Raw genomic sequence first — 16,587 nt, 5'->3', positions numbered from 1 at the left:
GTGATTCTTCTATTCAAGAAGGGAGGGAGACAGAAAGTGGGAAACTACAATCCAGTTGGCTTAACATCTATCATAGGGAAAATGCTGGAATCTATTATTAAGGAGCTTAGAGTGGGGCACTTAGAAAATCTCAATGCAATCAGACAGAGTCAACATGGATTTGTGAAAGTGAAATCATGTTTGACTAATTTACTGGAGTTATTTGAGGAAGTAACAAGCAACATGGATAAAGAGGACCCTGTGGATGTGCTGTATTTGGATTTCCAGAAGGCATTAGACAAAGTGCCACATCAAAGGTTACTACACAAAATAAGATCTCATGGTGTTTGGGGGGGGGGGGGGGGGGGGAAGGAGGGAGAGGGTTGGGGGGGGGGGGGTTCATATTAGCATGGATAGAGGATTGGTTAGCTAACAGGAAACAGAGAGTAGGCATAAATGTGACATTTTCGGGTTAGCCAGATGTGACAAGTGGAGTGCTACAGGGATCAGTGCTGGGCCCTCAACTTTTTACAATTTATGTCAATGACTTGAACGAAGGGACCAAATGTAAGCTTGCTAGATTTGCTGATTACACAAAGATACATAGGATAGTAAGTGGTGAAGAGGAGATAAGGAGCCTGCACAGGGATATAGATAGGTTAAGCAAGTGGGAAAAAAATTTGACAGATGTAGTACAATGTGGGAAAATGTAAACGTGCCCACTTTGGGAGGAAAAATAGAAAAGCAACTTATTAGAATTGAAAGAGATTGCAGAATTCTGAGGTACAGAGGTATCTGAGTGTCCAGGTACATGAATCAGGAAAAGTTAGTATGCAGGTACAGCAAGTGATTAGGAAGGCAAATGGAACATTGTCGTTTATTGCAAGGGGAATGGAATATAAAAGTAGGGATGTTTTGTTACAGTTGTACAGGGCATTGGTGAGACTGAACCTGGAGTACTGTCTACAGTTTTAGTCTCCTTATTTAAGAAAGGGTATAAATGTGTTAGAGGCAATTCAGAGAAGGTTCACTTGACTGATTCCTGGAATGGGGGGCATTTTCTTATTAAGAAAGGTTGGAATAGGTTGGGCCTGTATCCATTGGCATTGGAAGAATGAGAGGCGATCTTATTGAAATACATACGATCTTGAGAGGATTTGACAGGGGGAATGCTGAAAGGATGTTTCCCCTAGTGGGAGAGACTAGAACTAGGGAACACTGTTCAAAAATAAGGGGTGTCCAATTTAAGACAGAGATGAAGAGAAATTCTTCCTCTCAAAGGGTTGTGAATCTTTGTGAGAGCGGTGGAGACAAGGCTATTGAATATTTTTAAGGCAGAGGTAGATAGATTCTTGACTAACAAGGAAATCAAAGGTTGTTGGGGCTAGGTGGGAATGTGAAGTTGAGGTTACAATCAGATCAGGCACGATCTTATTGAATTGCCGAGCATGTTCAAGGGCCAAATGGCCTACTCCTGTTCCTAATTCGTATGTTCATAGGTTCATCACAGATAGAATACAGGCCAGACCTGTGGGGCTAGGATTGGTACACACTTAACATTATAATTAAGGTGCGTTGTTGGAAACGCATCTTGTTACGTGTTTTCCCATGGAGGGAGGAGTGGCAGTGGGATGGCAGAAAATAATGGGCAGCTGCGGGACTTAAAGATCTGCAGCAGCTCAAAGGACCAGGATTTGTGTATTGATTTGGTTGGAAGAAACCCATTATCATCCAGATATTGGAAAGATCTGCTGTAGAGTACAGGATCCTTTACGGAGTTGGATGTTAACTTGCTCCCGCAGGAGATTTAGATTTAGGTCAAACAACAGCCTGACATTCTGTTACTCCTTTGCTTTTTCCAAAAATAAGCACAGGTTTCCCCCTCCCCATCCACCTGTACAGCAATGATGTCAGAACACAGAGGGGCTAAAGTGGGCAAAGATCCAGCAGAATGGAAGTTCTACCTCTCTATCACCAATGACTTTCTGTGGCTGCAATTGACACCAAGGTGTGGAAAATCCAGGCTACAGCTTGTATTCTTGCAAAAGAAAAGATTGTTACATGGTTTCGTTTAACAATATAGAATGCATTGATTACATCTGATCAGTAAGCAGGTTGGTGTGGTAACATAAAGGCTGTTTTTACTTAAGATTCTCTGGAACACTGTAGATATAAAATTCATTATCAGAGAACCTCTTATGTCATTCATTCCTAAATGTGATCCCTCCAATCAGGAGCCCGCTAGTATAAAAACAAAAAAACAGCGGATGCTGGAAATCCAAAACAAAAACAGAATTACCTGGAAAAACTCAGCAGGTCTGGCAGCATCGGCGGAGAAGAAAAGAGTTGACGTTTCGAGTCCTCATGACCCTTCGACAGAACATGAGTTCGAGTCCAAGAAAGAGTTGAAATATAAGCTGGTTTAAGGTGTGTGTGTGGGGGGCGGAGAGAGAGAGAGAGAGAGAAGTGGAGGGGGGGTGTGGTTGTAGGGACAAACAAACAGTGATAGAAGCAGATCATCAAAAGATGTCAACAACAATAGAACAAAAGAACACATAGGTGTTAAAGTTGGTGATATTATCTAAACGAATGTGCTAATTAAGAATGGATGGTAGGGGACTCAAGGTATAACTCTAGTGGGGGTGGGGAGAGCATAAAATATTTTAAAATATTTAAAAATAATGGAAATAGGTGGGAAAAGAAAAATCTATCTAATTTATTGGGAAAAAAAAGAGGAAGGAGGAAACAGAAAGGGGGTGGGGATGGGGGAGGGAGCTCACAACCTAAAGTTGTTGAATTCAGTATTCAGTCCGGAAGGCTGTAAAGTGCCTAATCGGAAGATGAGGTGTTGTTCCTCCAGTTTGTGTTGGGCTTCACTGGAGCAATGCAGCAAGCCAAGGACAGACATGTGGGCAAGAGAGCAGGGTGGAGTGTTAAAATGGCAAGCGACAGGGAGGTTTGGGTCATTCTTGCGGACAGACCGCAGGTGTTCTGCAAAGCGGTCGCCCAGTTTATGTTTGGTCTCTCCAATGTAGAGGAGACACATTGGGAGCAACGAATGCAGTAGACTAAGTTGGGGGAAATGCAAGTGAAATGCTGCTTCACTTGAAAGGAGTGTTTGGACCCTTGGACGGTGAGGAGAGAGGAAGTGAAGGGGCAGGTGTTGCATCTTTTGTGTGGGCATGGGGTGGTGCCATAGGAGGGGGTTGAGGAGTAGGGGGTGATGGAGGAGTGGACCAGGGTGTCCCAGAGGGAGCGATCCGTACGGAATGAAGATAGGGGGGGTGAAGGAAAGATGTGTTTGGTGGTGGCATCATACTGGAGTTGGCGGAAATGGCGGAGGATGATCCTTTGAATGCGGAGGCTGGTGGGGTGATAAATGAGGACAAGGGGGACCCTATCATGTTTCTGGGAGGGAGGAGAAGGCGTGAGGGCAGATGCGCGGGAGATGGGCCGGACACGGTTGAGGGCCCTGTCAACGACCGTGGGTGGAAAACCTCGGTTAAGGAAGAAGGAGGACATGTCAGAGGAACTGTTTTTGAAGGTGGCATCATCGGAACAGATGCGACCGAGGCAAAGGAACTGAGAGAATGGGATGGAGTCCTTACAGGAAGCGGGGTGTGAGGAGCTGTAGTCAAGGTAGCTGTGGGAGTTGGTGGGTTTGTAATGGATATTGGTGGACAGTCTATCACCAGAGATTGAGACAGAGAAGTCAAGGAAGGGAAGGGAAGTGTCCGAGATGGACCACATGAAAATGATGGAGGGGTGGAGATTGGAAGCAAAATTAATAAATTTTTCCAAGTCCCGACGAGAGCATGAAGCGGCACCGAAGTAATCATCGATGTACCGGAGAAAGAGTTGTGGAAGGGGGCCGGAGTAGGACTGGAACAAGGAATGTTCCACATACCCCATAAAGAGACAGGCATAGCTGGGGCCCATGCGGGTACCCATAGCCACACCTTTTATTTGGAGGAAGTGAGAGGAGTTGAAGGAGAAATTGTTCAGCGTGAGAACAAGTTCAGCCAGACGGAGGAGAGTAGTGGTGGATGGGGATTGTTCGGACCTCTGTTCGAGGAAGAAGCTAAGGGCCCTCAGACCATCCTGGTGGGGGATGGAGGTGTATAGGGATTGGACGTCCATGGTGAAGAGGAAGCAGTTGGGGCCAGGGAACTGGAAATTGTTGATGTGACGTAAGGTGTCAGAGGAATCACGGATGTAGGTGGGAAGGGACTGGACAAGGGGAGAGAGAAGGGAGTCAAGATAACGAGAAATGAGTTCTGTGGGGCAGGAGCAAGCTGAGACGATCGGTCTACCAGGGCAGTTCTGTTTGTGGATTTTGGGTAGGAGATAGAAGCGGGCCGTCCGAGGTTGGGCGACTATCAGGTTGGAAGCTGTGGGAGGAAGATCTCCAGAGGAGATGAGGTCAGTGACAGTCCTGGAAACAATGGCTTGATGTTCAGTGGTGGGGTCATGGTCCAGGGAGAGGTAGGAGGAAGTGTCTGCGAGTTGACGCTCGGCCTCCGCGAGGAAGAGGTCAGTGCACCAGACAACAACAGCACCACCCTTGTCAGCGGGTTTGATGACAATGTCAGGGTTGGACCTGAGAGAATGGAGTGCAGTAAGTTCAGAGAGAGACAGGTTAGAATGGGTGAGAGGAGCAGAGACATTGAGACGACTAATGTCGCGCCGACAGTTCTCAATGAAAAGATCAAGAGAAGGTAAGAATCCAGAGGGAAGGGTCCAGGTGGAGGGAGAATATTGGAGATGGGTAAAAGGATCCGTTGAACTGGGAGAGGACTCCTGCCCAAAGAAGTGAGCCCGGAGACGAAGACGGCAGAAGAAGAGTTCAGCATCCTGCCGAGCCCGAAATTCATTGAGGTGAGGGCGTAAGGGTATGAAACTAAGTCCTTTGCTGAGCACTGAACGTTCAGCATCGGAGAGGGGAAGGTCAGGGGGTATAGTGAATATACGGCTGGGGTTGGGATTGGAAGATGGGGTGGGGACGGAGGGACGGGCAGGGGTGGAGGGTCCTAGATGGGTGTTGGTGTCGATGAGTTGTTGGAGCTTGCGTTCCTTAGCACTTGAGAGAAAGAGAAAAAGTTTCTTGTTGAGGCGTCGGATGAGCCGAAGAATAAAATGAAACTGGGGGCATGCGCAGCTTTGAAAATGGGTACGGCGGTGCTGCTGGAGGGAGAAGTCGAGTGTGTTCATATGGCGGCGCGTGGCACTGAGTGTGGATTTCAGAATGTGACGGGAACAGCAGTCCGAGAAACGTTTTATGTCCCGGAGATACCTGTAATCCTGGGTGGGTTCGAAACATGAAGGGTGGAATTTCAGTTGAGATCCACGTGGGGTAAGTCGGAGACGGAGACAGTCACTGAGAAAGGAGATATGGCTGTGAAAGCGGGTTTTAGTAAACACCTTGTCAAACACCAGGAGGGAAATGGAAAACAATGAAGGTGAGCAAGGCAAAAGAGAGGAACGTAAATCTTGTCGCAGAAAAGAACAGAACTTCTTCAAGGAGGTAGGCATTTCTTGAAGAGCAGTGGCAGTCAATTAAACACAGAGATAAAAACAAAAAAACTGCGGATGCTGGAAATCCAAAACAAAAACAGAATTACCTGGAAAAACTCAGCAGGTCTGGCAGCATCGGCGGAGAAGAAAAGAGTTGACGTTTCGAGTCCTCATGACCCTTCGACAGAACTTGAGTTCGAGTCCAAGAAAGAGTTGAAATATAAGCTGGTTTGAGGTGTGTGTGTAGGGGGCGGAGAGAGAGAGAGAGAGAAGTGGAGGGCGGGTGTGGTTGTAGGGACAAACAAGCAGTGATAGAAGCAGATCATCAAAACTGAATATTGAATTCAACAACTTTAGGTCGTGAGCTCCCTCCCCCATCCCCACCCTCTTTCTGTTTCCCCCTTCCTCCTTTTTTTTCCAATAAATTAGATAGATTTTTCTTTTCCCACCTATTTCCATTATTTTTAAATATTTTAAAATATTTTATGCTCTCCCCACCCCCACTAGAGCTATACCTTGAGTCCCCTACCATCCATTCTTAATTAGCACATTCGTTTAGATAATATCACCAACTTTAACACCTATGTGTTCTTTTGTTCTATTGCTGTTGACATCTTTTGATGATATGCTTCTATCACTGCTTGTTTGTCCCTACAACCACACCCCCCCTCCACTTCTCTCTCTCTCTCTCTCCGCCCCCTACACACACACCTTAAACCAGCTTATATTTCAACTCTTTCTTGGACTCGAACTCAAGTTCTGTCGAAGGGTCATGAGGACTCGAAACGTCAACTCTTTTCTTCTCCGCTGATGCTGCCAGACCTGCTGAGTTTTTCCAGGTAATTCTGTTTTTGTTTTGGATTTCCAGCATCCGCAGTTTTTTTGTTTTTATCTCTGTGTTTAATTGACTGCCACTGCTGTTCAAGAAATGCCTACCTCCTTGAAGAAGTTCTGTCCTTTTCTGCGACAAGATTTCCGTTCCTCTCTTTTGCCTTGCTCACCTTCATTGCTTTCCATTTCCCTCCTGGTGTTTGACAAGGTGTTTACTAAAACCCGCCATATCTCCTTTCTCAGTGACTGTCTCCGTCTCCGACTTACCCCACGTGGATCTCAACTGAAATTCCACCCCTCATGTTTCGAACCCACCCAGGATTACAGGTATCTCCGGGACATAAAACGTTTCTCGGACTGCTGTTCCCGTCACATTCTGAAATCCACACTCAGTGCCACGCGCCGCCATATGAACACACTCGACCACTCCCTCCAGCAGCACCGCCGTACCCTTTTTCAAAGCTGCGCGTGCCCCCAGTTTCATTTTATTCTTCGGCTCATCCGACGCCTCAACAAGAAACTTTTTCTCTTTCTCTCAAGTGCTAAGGAATGCAAGCTCCAACAACTCATCGACACCAACACCCATCTAGGACCCTCCAGCCCTGCCCGTCCCTCCGTCCCCACCCCATCTTCCAATCCCAACCCCAGCCGTATATTCACTATACCCCCTGACCTTCCCCTCTCCGATGCTGAACGTTCAGTGCTCAGCAAAGGACTTAGTTTCATACCCTTACGCCCTCACCTCAATGAATTTCGGGCTCGGCAGGATGCTGAACTCTTCTTCCGCCGTCTTCGTCTCCGGGCTCACTTCTTTGGGCAGGAGTCCTCTCCCAGTTCAACGGATCCTTTTACCCATCTCCAATATTCTCCCTCCACCTGGACCCTTCCCTCTGGATTCTTACCTTCTCTTGATCTTTTCATTGAGAACTGTCGGCGCGACATTAGTCGTCTCAATGTCTCTGCTCCTCTCACCCATTCTAACCTGTCTCTCTCTGAACTTACTGCACTCCATTCTCTCAGGTCCAACCCTGACATTGTCATCAAACCCGCTGACAAGGGTGGTGCTGTTGTTGTCTGGCGCATTGACCTCTACCTCGCGGAGGCCGAGCATCAACTCGCAGACACTTCCTCCTACCTCTCCCTGGACCATGACCCCACCACTGAACATCAAGCCATTGTTTCCAGGACTGTCACTGACCTCATCTCCTCTGGGGATCTTCCTCCCACAGCTTCCAACCTGATAGTCGCCCAACCTCGGACGGCACGCTTCTATCTCCTACCCAAAATCCACAAACAGAACTGCCCCGGTAGACCGATCATCTCAGCTTGCTCCTGCCCCACAGAACTCATTTCTCGTTATCTTGACTCCCTTCTCTCTCCCCTTGTCCAGTCCCTTCCCACCTACATCCGTGATTCTGACACCTTACGTCACATCAACAATTTCCAGTTCCCTGGCCCCAACTGCTTCCTCTTCACCATGGACGTCCAATCCCTCTACACCTCCATCCCCCACCAGGATGGTCTGAGGGCCCTTAGCTTCTTCCTCGAACAGAGGTCCGAACAATCCCCATCCACCACTACTCTCCTCCGTCTGGCTGAACTTGTTCTCACGCTGAACAATTTCTCCTTCAACTCCTCTCACTTCCTCCAAATAAAAGGTGTGGCTATGGGTACCCGCATGGGCCCCAGCTATGCTTGTCTCTTTATGGGGTATGTGGAACATTCCTTGTTCCAGTCCTACTCTGGCCCCCTTCCACAACTCTTTCTCCGGTACATCGATGATTACTTCGGTGCCGCTTCATGCTCTCGTCGGGACTTGGAAAAATTTATTAATTTTGCTTCCAATCTCCACCCCTCCATCATTTTCACGTGGTCCATCTCTGACACTTCCCTTCCCTTCCTTGACCTCTCTGTCTCAATCTCTGGTGATAGACTGTCCACCAATATCCATTACAAACCCACCAACTCCCACAGCTACCTCAACTACAGCTCCTCACACCCCGCTTCCTGTAAGGACTCCATCCCATTCTCTCAGTTCCTTCGCCTCCGTCGCATCTGTTCCGATGATGCCACCTTCAAAAACAGTTCCTCTGACATGTCCTCCTTCTTCCTTAACCGAGGTTTTCCACCCACGGTCGTTGACAGGGCCCTCAACCGTGTCCGGCCCATCTCCCGCGCATCTGCCCTCACGCCTTCTCCTCCCTCCCAGAAACATGATAGGGACCCCTAGTCCTCACTTTATCACCCCACCAGCCTCCGCATTCAAAGGATCATCCTCTGCCTTTTCTGCCAACTCCAGTATGATGCCACCACCAAACAAATCTTCCCTTCACCCCCCCTATCGGCATTCCGTACGGATCGCTCCCTCCGGGACACCCTGGTCCACTCCTCCATCACCCCCTACTCCTCAACCCCCTCCTATGGCACCACCCCATGCCCACACAAAAGATGCAACACCTGCCCCTTCACTTCCTCTCTCCTCACCATCCAAGGGCCCAAACACTCCTTTCAAGTGAAGCAGCATTTCACTTGCATTTCCCCCAACTTAGTCTACTGCATTCGTTGCTCCCAATGTGGTCTCCTCGATATTGGAGAGACCAAACGTAAACTGGGCGACCGCTCTGCAGAACACCTGCGGTCTGTCCGCAAGAATGACCCAAACCTCCCTGTCGCTTGCCATTTTAACACTCCACCCTGCTCTCTTGCCCACATGTCTGTCCTTGGCTTGCTGCATTGCTCCAGTGAAGCCCAACGCAAACTGGAGGAACAACACCTCATCTTCCGACTAGGCACTTTACAGCCTTCCGGACTGAATATTGAATTCAACAACTTTAGGTCGTGAGCTCCCTCCCCCATCCCCACCCTCTTTCTGTTTCCCCCTTCCTCCTTTTTTTCCCAATAAATTAGATAGATTTTTCTTTTCCCACCCATTTCCATTATTTTTAAATATTTTATGCTCTCCCCACCCCCACTAGAGCTATACCTTGAGTCCCCTACCATCCATTCTTAATTAGCACATTCGTTTAGATAATATCACCAACTTTAACACCTATGTGTTCTTTTGTTCTATTGCTGTTGACATCTTTTGATGATCTGCTTCTATCACTGCTTGTTTGTCCCTACAACCACATCCCCCCTCCACTTCTCTCTCTCTCCGCCCCCCACACACACACCTTAAACCAGCTTATATTTCAACTCTTTCTTGGATTCGAACTCATGTTCTGTCGAAGGGTCATGAGGACTCGAAACGTCAACTCTTTTCTTCTCCGCTGATGCTGCCAGACCTGCTGAGTTTTTCCAATTCTGTTTTTGTTTAGGACCCCTCTAGTGTTCAATGAACAAATCGCAGGACGATATCACTGCAGCATGACATGCAACTTACTTTTCTTTTCTATTCTGCTTCAAGCAGTTGCTACGCTGTGCAACACAACTGTACCCAACACTTTGTTACAAAATACTAATAAAGGAAGGAATGAATGGTTTTTGTGCCACTATAGCGGGCCTTACAGGAAATTGCAAACACTTAACGACAGAGATATTAATGGTAACAATGAGTGAGCTAATCATTGGCTTCAAAGGTATGGAAGACCGCATTATAGGTTTCCTTTAGTTCACTTCCAGTGCTGCACTTAAAATAAAACCTAAGCAACTCAGTTTTGTTACATCAATATTTTTCTGATGAACGTGTTTGATAAGTTCATGGGTAACTGTTTGGTTGGACAACATTAGTACCGTTTATATAAAAAGAGGCTGCCCCATCGGGGTCAGAGGTCAAGTCTGATGTAACTCTGCACGTGAGGAAGAGAACTCTGTAATCTGAAAATGACTCTTGGCATAATTATACGAAACGAAGAAACAAAATTAATGGATGTTACAACTTTTGCAATATTCATGTATTTTGAAGCTTTCAAATAACATGCAATACTTGAAGGGTTTTAAAATGTCTTGTGTCACCAAGACTTGTACATATAATAGTTTGGAACTTTTAGAAGTGTAATCTTCATATACGAAATAATTTTTTTATGAAATACGCACTCATGAGATTATCCAAAAATTTGTAGAAACGTAAACTTTCCTTGGCTTTGGACACCTGATCCTGAAAAACAGTCTCAATTAAAAGATCACGAAATTGAAAAATGTTGCAATTTAAACTAACGCATCCAGTTCAAAGCTCACTAATTTCCGTAGTACGAACCTCAGTAACATCAAGATGTAATTTTTGATTGAATTCTAATATTCACTGAAAGGACTGTTTCAAATAAAGCAGTGAATTGTACAGGATTTCTCCAATTTGTCGGTTTATTAATAAGCGGAGGTTTGGGGCGGAAATGCAAGCTCGCTTCGTGGGGAATGAGCATGATCTTCCGTTCTGACTGAAACTTTTAAAATGCACGTCAGTCTGTCAAACTGTCCTCAAAGCACTGAAAGTTAGACATATAGATAGAAAAGCAAAAGTGCATTTTCTGAATAATAATAATTTGGGAGCCTTTTTTTTAAAGAGGAATCGAAAGATAGAATGTTCTCAGTAAAAGAGGATCACATTCAGCATGAAACAGCGGGAGCTGTTTCAATTTCTTGACCCCTCTGCCCATGAACCACCTCTACTGATAGCCAGACTTAGGGGACAATTATTCAGGTCGTACCCCAACATTAACAATTTAAATAAGAGATTAATTATAAAAATGTATGTTTTTTCAAATGTTACTTTCTTTCCAAAACTATTTTGTTTTCATAAACCTACATTTTTTAGTTTTTAAAACGTTCTGTCGTGGTAGAGAGGATATTTGGCTGCAATCTTACTAGGAGTTCACCATTACAGGGGCTGGATTTTGTTAGAAAGATACTTTGGAAATAATATCCTTTTCTAGGGAGTCAGGTCGATGGAGAGACTGATTCTTGGGTGAGATGCAGAATTCTCACACTGATGGACAGGGAGACAGCAGGAGAGATCGCAGTCAGGGAAGAGGCTCAAGATTCTCACAGCATAGAAGTCTTGTCCTAAACTGCACAGACCTGCAGAGCAAACAGGACTTACACTGCTATTGCCCAACCATGATTGAAGAAAGAAGTATTTGTACAGTACCTCACATATCCCCAGGATGCTGCCGTGCACTTTACTGCCAATTAAACACTTTTAGTGTTGTCACTGTTATGGCAGCTAATCGGCAAGTTCCTACAAACAGATTATCGAGTTCAGTGTTAAGTGAATCTGGTTGAGGGATAAGCCATGGCCTGGACATCAGGGAGAAATCCCTGCTGGACTTCAAATAGAGTCAAGATACCTTACACCTGAAGCAGCAGATGTGGCCATGGTATGCAAAAGATGGCAACTCCCAACTGTGAAGCAGTCAGTGTTTTTGAGTTACTACATGTCTGCCTTTCAGGACATGATTTGACAGAATGGTGTGCATGTCAAAGTTTCCGTGACAACAGAAGATGATATTCCTTCCCCACAAAGTGAGCCAGCATTTCCGCCACAAGATCTTTACTTATTAATAAACCAACAGATTGTTTTTTTATGCTGAAGTCTCTGAGGCAAGATTTTAACATAAAGCCTTCTGACTCAGAACCAAGAATGCTACCACTGAGCTAAGCCTAATGCTCACATGGTATGCTTGTCCTAGCATTGCAGGAACTATTGTGTTCCATCCAGCGGGATCACCTTGGTTTATATCCATTACAGTTAACTTACGTCCCATTACCAAAAAGATATTTAACCACCCAGAGAGAACTCGTGTCTGTAGGCAAAGGACTAATTGCTCCTACTGAGAGCCTGCCTCACACGTCCACTGTGAGGCGAAATTGGTGCAAGATTACCATTCATGTGAGCATAATGATGCTAAACTTGGCTTTTGACTCATCCAATTTAAATTGGCTCAACTAAAAGAGTCCAGTCATACTTCAGTAATTAGCATGAACACTAGTTGATTATCGTTAACTCTTAACTCATCTCCGAGATTGGACAAGGCACAATTCAGTGTTTGAAAAGCAATGACTTTTTGTAAATACGCCTACAGCACTACAGTTAATATGGTCTGCTAATCAGTGGTTACAGTAATCTAGTGACTAATAATAAGCTTAGGTCATAAACACAGTAATCTTGTTTTAATATTACAGCAGCACATTGCCTTATCCAAATTAACATAGTATCACTTACAAAATTACAGCATTCACTGGGTACAACTCAATGACAGTATTTCAATCATATCTGCTCTTTTAGTAAGTAGTCCATTGACTCCTCTATCTTTTAGATAAAATGTTGCCATGTACTTTTTTGGGTAATTTATACTATGGTTTCTTTTCCCTTTCTAATGCTTTTGTCACCTGAATTTGGTGAGGTGCAGTGTAACTCTCAATCTGCCTTGACAGGTTAAGTGGGATAGCAATCACATAACCTTAGCCAGTTATAAAGGAAGGTGTTCCATGAAGGTGAAAGTGAAAGACTGCAGATGCTGGAAATCTGAAATAAAAACAGAAAACGCTGGTCTGGCAGCTTCTGTGGAGAGAGAAACAGAGTAGATATTTCGAGTCCGTATGACTCTTCTTCAGAGCTTCAGAGTTTTTCCAGCATTTTCAGTTTTTATTATCCTTTTCGATATTGTGCAGTTCTTCGTAATCAGTAGCACTGGCATTACTAGTTCTATTCTCGGGATATATGTTGCACTCCACTTTGTGCCACTTTTGGGAGTTCCTCTATGTTCTCTGTGGTCTCTCTTCTGTTTGAATGTATTCTACAACAGGGTTACTTTGTACCTAATTTAATTGGTAAGAGCTAGTTTTACATTTGATCAATATCCCTGACAGCACTGAGGTTCTCAAGAGTCTGTTGCGTTCAGCTTGTGCATGATGAGTTCTTTCTTCCAACATTGCATGTCAAAGTCCACCTCTTTAACATCACCTGCCTCCAACTCTACCACTCAAATCCTCAACCATGCCATTGGTCACTGCCATCCTTGACAGGTTCAGTGCTCTCCAAGCCAGCCTTATATCCTCTACCTCCATAAGCTTCTGCTCATTCAGAAACTCTGCTGCCTGTTTCCCATGCTATAGCAAATCCCATTTATCTAATATTACTTATGGCTCAAAATTGAAATTCTCACCTTCATACTTAAATGTCTCTATTGCCTCACCCCTGACTTTCTCTGTAACTTATTGTGATGTGTGTTTAATTCCTGAGTGCTGGGGTGTGATGTGTCTTTAATTCCTGGGTTAGGATGTGATGTGTCTTTAATTTATGGGTGCTGGGGTGTGATGTGTCTCTGATACCTGGGTGCTGGGGTGTGATGTGTCTTTAATTCGTGGGTGCTATGAAATAATATGTCTTTAATTTCTGAGTGCTGGAGTGTGATATGTCTCTGATTCATAGGTGCTGGCATGAGATGTGTCTCTGATTCCGGGGTGCTAGGATGTGATGTGTCTCTGATTCCTGCGTGCTGAGCTGTGATGTGTCTAATTCCTGGGTGCTGGGGTGTGATGTGATTTAATTCCTGGGCACTGGGTTGTGAAGTGTCTCTGATTCCTGGGTCCTGAGATGTGATGTGTCCTTAATTCCTGGGAGCTGGGATATGACGTGTCTTTAATTCCTTGGTGTTGGGGTGTGATGTGTCTTTAATTCCGAGGTGCTGGAGTGTGATGTGTCTTTAATTCTTGGGAACTGGGGTGTGATGTGTCTATAATTCCTGAGAGCTGGGGTGTGATGTGTCTTTAATTCCTGGGAGCTGGGGTGTGTTGTGTCTTTAATTCCTGAGAGATGGTGTGTGATGTGTCTTTAATTCCTGGGAGCTGGTATCTGATGTGTCTCTGATTCCTGGGTGCTGGGGTGTGATATGTTTCTGATTCCTGGGTGCTGGGGGGTGATGGGTTTTTAATTTCTTGGTGCTGAGGTGTGTTGTGTCTCTGATTCCTGAGTGCTGGAGTGTGTGATGTGCTTAATTTCTGGGTGCTGCGGTGTGATGTGCCTTTAATTCCTGTGTGCTGGTGTGTGATGTGTCTCTAATTTCTGGGTGCTGGGGTGTGATATGTTTCTGATTCTTGGGTGCTGGAGTGTGATGGGTTTTTAATTTCTTGGTGCTGATGTGTGATGTGCTTCGGATTCCTGGGTGCTGGGGTGTAATGTGTCTTTAATTCCTGGGTGCTAATGTGTGATGTGCCTCTGATTCCTGGATGTTGGTGTGTGATGTCCTTAATTTCAGGGTGCTGGGGTGTGATGTGCCTTTAATTACTGGGTGCTGGGTTGTGAGGTGTCTTTAATTCCTGGATGCTGGGTTGCAATGTATCTTTAATTTCTTGGTGCTGGGATGTGATTCGTCTCTGATTCCTGGGTGCTGGGGTGTGATGTGCTTAATTTCTGGCTGCTGGGGTGTGATGTGCCTTGAATTCCTGGGTGCTGGGGTGTGAGGCGTCTTTAATTCCTGGGTGTCGGGATTTGATGTGTCTCTGATTCCTGCGTGCTGAGCTGTGATGTGTGTTTAATTCCTGGGAGCTGGGGTGTGATGTATCTTTAGTTCCTGGGAGCTGGGGTGTGAGGTGTCTTTAATTCCTGGGTGCTGGGATATATTGTGTCTTTAATTTCTGAGTGCTGGGGTGTGATATGTCTCTGATTCCTAGGTGCTGGGATGAGATGTGTCTTTGATCCCAGGGTGCTGCGATGTGTAGTGTCTTTAATTCCTGGGAGCTGGGGTATGATGTGTCGTCAATTCCTGGGTGCTGGGGTGTGATGCGTCTTTAATTCCTGTGTGCTCGGATGAGATGTGTCTCTGATTCCTGGGTGGTGAGCTGTGATGTGTCCTTAATTCCTGGGAGCTGGAGTGTGATGTGTCTTTAATTCCTGGGAGCTGGGGTGTGATGTGTCTTTAATTCGTGGGTGCTGTGTTGTGATGTGTCTTTAATTCTTGGGTGCTGGGGTGTGATGTGTTTCTGATTCCTGGGTTCCAGGGTGTGATGTGTCTTTAATTTCTTCGTGATGGGGTGTGATGTGTCTCTGATTCCTGGGTGCTAGTGTGTGATGTGTCTTTAATTCCTGGGTGATAGTGTATGATGTGTCACTAATTCTTGGGTGATTGAGTGTGATGTGCTTAATTTCTGGCAGCTGGGGTGTGATGTGCCTTTAATTCCTGGGTGCTAGGGTGTGATGTGTCTTTAAATTTTTCTTGCTGGGGTGTGATGTGTCTCTGATTCCTGGGTGCTAGGATTTGATGTGTGTTTAATTCCTGGGTGCTAGTGTGTGATGTGTCGCTAATTTCTGGGTGATTGAGTGTGATGTGCTTAATTTCTGGCTGCTGGGGTGTGATGTGCCTTTAATTCCTGGGTGCTAGGGTGTGATGTGTCTTTAATTCCTTGGTGCTGGGGTGTGACGTGCCTCTGATTCCTGGGTGCTGGAGTGTGATGTGCTTAATTTCTGGCTGCTGGGGTCTGATGTGCCTTTAATTCCAGGGTGCTGGTTTCTGATTTGTCTTTAAATCCTGGATGCTGGGGTATGACATGCCTCTGATTCCTGGGTTCTGGACTGTGACATGTCCTTAATTCATGGGTGCTGGGGTGTGAACTGTCTTTAATTCCTGGGTGGGTGGTGTGATATGTCTTTAATTCCTGGGTGTTGGGATGTGATGTGCCTTTAATTCCTGGCCGCAGGGGTGTGATATGTCTTTAATTCCTGGCTTCATGACCGTGACGTGTCTTAATTCCTGGCTGCAGGGGTGTTCTGTGTGTTAAATTCATGGGTGCTCAGGTGCGATATGCCTTTAATTCAAGGGTGCTGTGGTGTGATGCGTCTTAAATTCCAAGGTCCTGGGCTGTGATGTGTCTTTACTTCCTGGGTGCAGGGGTGTGACGTGCCTTTAATTTCTTGCTGGTGGGATGTGATATGTCTCTGATTCCTGGATGCTGGGGTGTGATGTGTCTTTAATTCCTGGGTGACGATGTGTGATGTGTCTCTGATTCCTGAGTGCTGGGGTGTGATGGGTTTTTAATTTCTTGGTGCTGGGATGTGATTCGTCTCTGATTCCTAGGTGCTGGGGTGTGATGTGGTTAACTTCTGGGTGCTGGGTTGTGATGTGCCTTGAATTCCTGGGTGCTGGTGTGTGAGGTGTCTTTAATTCTTAGGTGCTGGGATGTGATGTGTCTCTGATTCCTGCGTGCTGAGCTGTGATGTGTGTTTAATTCCTGGGAGCTGGGGTGTGATGTGTCTTTAGTTCATGGGAGCTGGTGTGTGATGTGTCTTTAATTCCTGGGTGCAGCCTTGTGATGTGCCTTTAATTTCCTGCT

The 16,587-nt window shown here is 45.7% G+C and overlaps 1 protein-coding gene across 2 annotated transcripts in view; it reads left to right on the top strand.

Annotated features, from left to right (window-relative positions):
- Window positions 1-10,116: 10,116 nt before the first annotated feature.
- Window positions 10,117-16,587, top strand: part of rnls (renalase, FAD-dependent amine oxidase) — a 191,664-nt gene continuing 185,193 nt past the window's right edge. The window contains exon 1 of one of the 2 annotated variants that reach the window (XM_041210550.1): window positions 10,117-10,135. The gene's annotated coding sequence lies outside the window, so the exon portion shown is untranslated. Of the gene's footprint in view, window positions 10,136-10,912; window positions 10,961-16,587 lie in introns of those variants that run through there. The other variant, XM_041210549.1, reaches the window with a different exon arrangement.

This window comes from Carcharodon carcharias, chromosome 17, assembly GCF_017639515.1.
Source record: "Carcharodon carcharias isolate sCarCar2 chromosome 17, sCarCar2.pri, whole genome shotgun sequence".
Lineage (NCBI taxonomy): Eukaryota > Metazoa > Chordata > Chondrichthyes > Lamniformes > Lamnidae > Carcharodon > Carcharodon carcharias.
The sequence above is the reverse complement of the archived record's forward strand: the minus strand, read 5'-3'. Positions and strand labels throughout refer to the sequence as shown.